The sequence below is a fragment of the Mytilus galloprovincialis genome, chromosome 10, assembly GCF_965363235.1.
Source record: "Mytilus galloprovincialis chromosome 10, xbMytGall1.hap1.1, whole genome shotgun sequence".
NCBI classification, from domain to species: Eukaryota; Metazoa; Mollusca; class Bivalvia; order Mytilida; family Mytilidae; genus Mytilus; species Mytilus galloprovincialis.
This window is the reverse complement of record NC_134847.1, coordinates 1,930,150-1,937,066: the sequence shown is the minus strand read 5'-3', so window position 1 is coordinate 1,937,066 and position 6,917 is coordinate 1,930,150.

The window sequence follows — 6,917 nt, the reverse complement described above, 5'->3', positions numbered from 1 at the left end:
CAATACCTTCAGCGCTTTTGAGTGTTTCAGCAAATGAACTGTGACATACATTTGGTTCAATATTTATTAACGATTTTCGTCTTAACACCAGTTGAAGAATATTTTTAAATCAAGCAAAAGAGCCATGAGAGCTAGCCTCATATACCAAAGTTCATCCATGAACACGTCTGGAATAGACCATTTTACATTTGGGCAACAGCATACAATTAATTGTCAAATGTTTGCACAGCATATTTTTGACCAGCTTGTTTTGACATATCTAAACTTTGTTTCATAGTTGTAAATACTATTGCCATGTGGAGGCTTGGCATCTATAACCGGATCATAGGCTACAGACGAAATTTCAGATTTAGCCTTTTGTAAGAACCGGTCTAAAATGGAACAATTTGTACAGTGCGTTCTGCAGAATCTCTGTTTTGTCTCGAAAGAAGTCGCAGAAATACTAAAGACATGACAGATATATCTAGGTGTTCGATGAAACAAGACACAATCTTCCCAAAAACATTAGAATAACGAGGAGGTCCATACCATCCTGTTGGCTTGGCCAAAGGTAAACATGCCATATATTGATTTTCGAATCATTCAACGTCAAAGATCTTTCTAGTCCCCGTTTAACCTTATGGAACTCATGTCGGCGTTTGATGATTCGTTTCGAGAATGAAATACAACTCTAGCCATCGATTGTTTTCATAACTCAATATTTTCTGCTCCCTCCTGTATAATACGACCACCTTTTCTAAATACAGCAATACCATAAGGTTCTTAGGACATGTCTTGGATTCTGTCTATTTCCAAATTTGCTAAACTAGTCCGAAGGCATATGCATTTCAGCTGAGAAACCTTTTTTTTCACGCAAATGTTAAACTACCGCTGCTGCTATCCCTATGGCCACGGCTATGAACTTCAACATGATGATCTTGAAGAAAATATTTCAGAATATTATGCATGGACTTCTTTAAAAGATATATATGGGAATTTACAACTTTGCAATTAACTATTGTTTTATTTGTTTTCATGTACATTAAAATCAAATTATACAATTTAGGAATGAAATTTATTTAATCGCCATAGCTTTGAGAATAAGTGTTTCTATTTTGTTTCGATATTGCAAAAACAAACACTAAAGTTATAATTTGATACATAACATGAGCTACTAAAAAGTAAAATCACAAAATTACTGAACTTAGAGGAAAATCAATTCGGAAAGTCCATAATCACATGGCAAAATCAAATAACAAAGCGCATCAAAAACGAATGGACAAGAACTGTCATATTCCTGACTTGGTACAGTCATTTTCAAATGTAGAAAATGGTGGATTAAACGAATTTTAACATTATAACAAACGATATTGACTACACAGCTACTTTTGTATAGGTACTATTTCTGTACTATTTCTGTACCAAAAATCTGTAGTACTGGAAATCTACTTTTGATATTCAGTACTATTTTGTTACTTTAAAATTATTGTAATATTTAGGTACTTGTATTTTACAGTACTTGATTTGTACTTGAAATTTAAGTACTACAGATTTTTTTGTTGCATGGCTTCATTTTTAGCATTTTGTAAGTTTGTCTTCTTCAAATCTCATAAAGTTATGATTTTCAAACATGGAATACTGTGATCATTTTTGGTATTATTTTTGTACCAAGTACTGGAAAATACAAGTAGCTAAATAAAGGCAACAGTAGTATACCGCTGTTCAAAACTCATAAATCCATGGACAAAAAACAAAATCGGGGTAACAAACTAAAACCGAGGGAAACGCATTAAATATAAGAGGAGAACAACGACATAACACCGAAACGTAACACACACAGAAACGGACCAAGCATCAGACAAAACACCACGAGAATAACAACTATCACATGAAAACCAAATACATGAATTTGGGATAGACAAGTACCGTGCCACGTCTTATCTCAATTTCTCAAAAATAAGAGAAAACACAAACGACTCAACTTTAAAATGCAACACACACAGAAACGAACAATAATATAACAATGGCCATCTTCCTGACTTGGTACAGGACACTTTTAAAGGGGAATAAAAGTGGTGGGTTGAACCTGGTTTTGTGGCATGCCAAACCTCGCACTTTAATGGCAAAGTTAAATATAACATTGAAATGACAACATAATATTACAGGACTACAATACAAATTAATAGAACATATTAGACAAAGAAAAACATGATTAATAGATAACAAAAAGCATCAGGTTTAAAATTCAATACGCCAAAAACGCGCCTTGTCCACACAAGACTTACAAGTGACGCCCAGATATAAAAGATCGAAAGTGAAAAAAGTACAAAGTTGTACAACACTGAAGATCAAAAGTTGAAAAGGTTTCGCCAAATACGGCATTGTTTTTATGCCCGGGATAAGAACATTCTTATTATATAGAACAATTCATGCTACTGCAAACAGTAAATTTTATCAAATGAATATGAAAGAGATATACATAAAGAAACTGAAGTATTAACTAATTACAGAAAACTAAACCCGAATACATAACGCCCAGATATAAAAGATCGAAAGTGAAAAAGGTACAAAGTTGTACAGCACTGAAGATAAAAAGTTGAAAAGGTTTTGCCAAATACGGCATTGTTTTTATGCCCGGGATAAGAACATCCTTATTATATAGAACAATTCATGCTATTGCAAACAGTAAATTTTAACAAATGAATATGAAAGAGATATACATAATGAAACTGAAATATTAACTAATTACAGAAAACTAAACCCGAATACATAATGCTATTAAAGTTTAACACAGAATAGACACACCCGAATCAGTCCAGGCGTCAACGTAATTAAAAAAATGTGACGTCACATACGATGGCGAAAAGGCACAAACGTTATGCCACATTTGAATTTATGAAATTTAGAAACAGCATGACGTCACATATGAAAAACTATCAAAGTGAGATAGAATTAGGATTGATTTAAGATTATATTAGAACTAAATACTGATAATTCATTTTAACAAAATGCATATTGCAATACTTATTAATAACAATTAACTGTAATATATATATGTCCAGTTTGTTATGAATCCAACTTCAAACGTAAATAATCGTACAAAATTTAATATAATTAATAAAGGCGGTGATTAATTTTTCTATCCGTAACACCTAAATATAATAAAAAGACGTCAACACATTTAACAAAATCCGATGAGATTGCAATAATTCTAAAGTAAAGAAATAGTACTAAATATTAGAAGTACGTTTCAAGTACTACAGATTTTAAGAACAGAAATAGTAGAGAAATAGTACCTATGTAAAAGTAGCTGTGTTCCAAAATACTACTCCTTCGAACAAAAAAAAAAAGTTTTTAAGGTAAACAAAAACGTCGAACACATGGACTAAGTAAAGACACAAAATGTGCTGGGATTCACCCATTTCCTTCTATATATAACTCTGTTACCTTTGTGCACTTTCATATGATATGACTACTTCACAAAAAGAAAGAGTGCATGTCGACATTCATATTAGAAGAATTCTCCGGGGAGGTAAAACAAAACACCAATAGGAGAAAGGACATACAAAGGGGACAATAATGATAATGATCATAAAGTGCCAAGTTACATGAACATGATGATTTAGTTGTCATGTTTTTGTTCCATACCAGTAAAGATAAAAACAATATATATACAAAGTATTGGATATTATATCGTCTTACTCGACTTTTCCATAATACATGTTCCAGATCAACAAAAAACTTAAAACGATCTGTTAATATATTTGTCAGTTGACAGCATTGTTTTTATTACGCATTTCTATTGCTAAATATGAATTCTGTAAATAAAATAAAAGTTTAAATCCTTTAGTTTTATGTTATTTGACAAATTGATACCATCAAATCATTTAGGAAAATTGCCAAAGTACAGATTTTATTTTAACAGATTTCACCTCTTAGGTCAAGGACCACAATTATTTCGTAGTGCTTTTCTTTTAGAACATAAATGAAAATTAAAAAAATCTAAACTGCTTTTTCTCAATGAAATTTTTACAATGTGTTGAACTACCTTTGGGACAAATTATATCAAAATTATAGAAAACTTCATCTGCTCTAACTCAAAATATGGACAATTTTATGTTTAGGGCGTCTTGAAATCTTTTGACAGCTTCCGAAGTGCTAGTTTTTAACCTTTTTCAAAGGGACCAAATCACTACTTTCCTTTAAAATTCTGGACCCAAATTGTTTTACAGTGTAATTTTACCTCCCTACTTGCCATTTGAGGCATAAAACATGGAGAAACAAATTTGGAAGGGGTATAAAAAATATTGGCAAGTAACCAACTGTCAACACTAGGGACTATACTTAGGGACGACAATTGTGATCTCGGACCTAATAGGATAGAAAAAGTTGACCAATCTTAATAAAACTTGGTATGACCAAAGCTTAATAATTTATAATACTGCTTACAAAGTTTCGTAACAATATGATATATATTATAGACAGTATGTTAAATTCTATCCTCAACTTTGTGTGTTAAATTTTGACGTTAAAATTGAAAAATTTCAACCATCAATATTTGGGGCTTAAAAAATTAAAATATTGCAAAAAAATACTTTTTAAATGCATTAATATATCAATTATCATGTACTAAATGCAATACAGTACTCATTTGATTTCTCAAACTTACCATAATTATTCAAAAGTCAAATTTATATGAGCCTGCCCCTAAAAATTGAGGTTTTTCAATGAAGGGGAGCCTTACATGAAGATGTAATATTTTCCAGCAATTTTAAATTTGTGAAGCTTTTTGGTTATAAATAATCCTTACATATGTATTGAATGTACTTTAAATGAAAAGAAAAGTTACAAATAACATATCATATTAGTTTAAAAGGGTCTAAGGCCAAGTAAGACTGGAAATAATTTAGGGTCAATTTAGGCTGTGCCACATATTTACATTAAAAAATGCATATTGAGGCTATAAGAAATAAAAAAAAATGTGTCTTTTTTATCATTTCTATACTCATGTGACATTATACAACAAATCTAAGCACAAAAAGACTTGGTATGACCAAAGCTTAATAATTTGTAACACTGCTTACAAAGTTTCATAACAATAGGATATATATTATAGACAGTATGTTAATTTCTATACTCAACTTTGCGTGTTAAATTTTATCGTTAAAATTGAAAAATTTCAACTATCAACATTTGGGGCTTTAAAGATTAAAATATTGCAAAAAAAAAACACTTTTTAAATGCCTTAGGGACGACATCAAAAGTTCAATGTAGGATAAAAAACTTAATTCACATAGTTTTTTCGCTGACCCCCCTACCCCCCTTCTTAACTTAATTTGGGAAAAATCGATTTACCTAGATGGATATATGTAAAATCGATTTTAGATTAACAAAACTTACAGCAATGTTGACCTCCCACCCCCAAACTATTCGAATTTAGTTTTTTTTATCCTACATCGATCTTTTGATGTCGTCCCTTAATATATCAATTATCATGTACTAAATGCAATAAAGTACTCATTTAATTTATCAGACTTACCATAACCGTTTGGCCAACTTACTCACCAAGTCCTCATAAGACAACCTGCCTTCTTTCCACGAGCAAGGCATAAAACTCACTGGGCTTTCCATCAAGGGACCAGCACAATTGATCTTTGCTTGCCGCTGGAGACCACCCACTGACCTGGCATAATCGGGAAAATTTGACATAGAAAGCATGCCAATTAGTTTTCCCATCATACTTGAGACTCTTTTGTAGGATTGGAGGTCTAACCCCAACTGGGCCCCCTTGGTCGATCCTGAAATCTCTAGTTATCAGGCCCCCCATGTTTTCCTGGTGGTCATATGCATCCCGACGAGAGCTCCTCTGGTCACCAGTTCCCCTGTCCCTGTTGGGTGCCCAATACAACTGGCGTGCCTCGAGGCTGCAGCCTCATTCTCCATATGGGCATCTCGAAACCGTGGGCCCTCGTTATCGATATATCGGTTTGGAAAGCTCCCTCTTTCCCTACCTGTATCCCCGGCATTGTTATATCGGGATCGAGATGTTTCCCCTTCATACGTGTAATCTCTCGTACCCCCATACGGCATCATGGGTCTGTCCCATTTGTCTTGGTGTGCCCCGATGTCTTCCCTGAACCCACGGTTAACCCTCAGTGATCCTCATATAGGGAACCTCCCGTAGATCCTCCAACTCTAGAATTCCCTTATATCCTCCCTTAATTCCCAGATTTTTGCTGCAATTTAAACCCCCACCCCTGGAATTGATAACAACTCCTCAAAAGTGGCAGAGTTTATGTGGACTCTAACCATGGTCACACTTGGAACACAATTAATATACAATAATAAACAATTTAAGTTTAAATTAGCGCTTTGACAGGGGTATCTACTGAAAAGGGGTATTTATAAACTGTTTTTTGTTTGGCTTTACAACAACAAATATATTTAACTGGGGATCAAGCTTATAAGTTGACCCTTAGAGGTATGTATGTAAAGGGCAAGTGTATGTGTGTGGGCTTTTTCAATTTGACACTTACAATAGTTGTTTTTTCTTTTTGCAAATGGAGGCTGAACTGCGTATGTCAACTTAGTGCAATACGCGGCGGAAGTGGATTGGGGGTTTACAAAATTCCCTTCAAGGGTTTTGCAGAACAATGGAGGGGTTTAAACAGGTCCCTACAAGGGCTCCGCAAACGGCCAAGTGTGACAAAATCCCTAAAAATAAAAAAAACGTGTCTCCTCCGCCAGTGGAGCACCATTGACGACCTTGAGGTACTACAATGATCTACAATACTTATTGAAGTGACTGCATCGACCTTCTCCATACTATCATTATGTCCATTATGTCCCGAATTTTTACTTAAAAATAAGTCCCGTAATAATATCTCTATGCAGATTTTATTAGTTAGTGCTAACATTAAGTAGAATATATGTCTTCC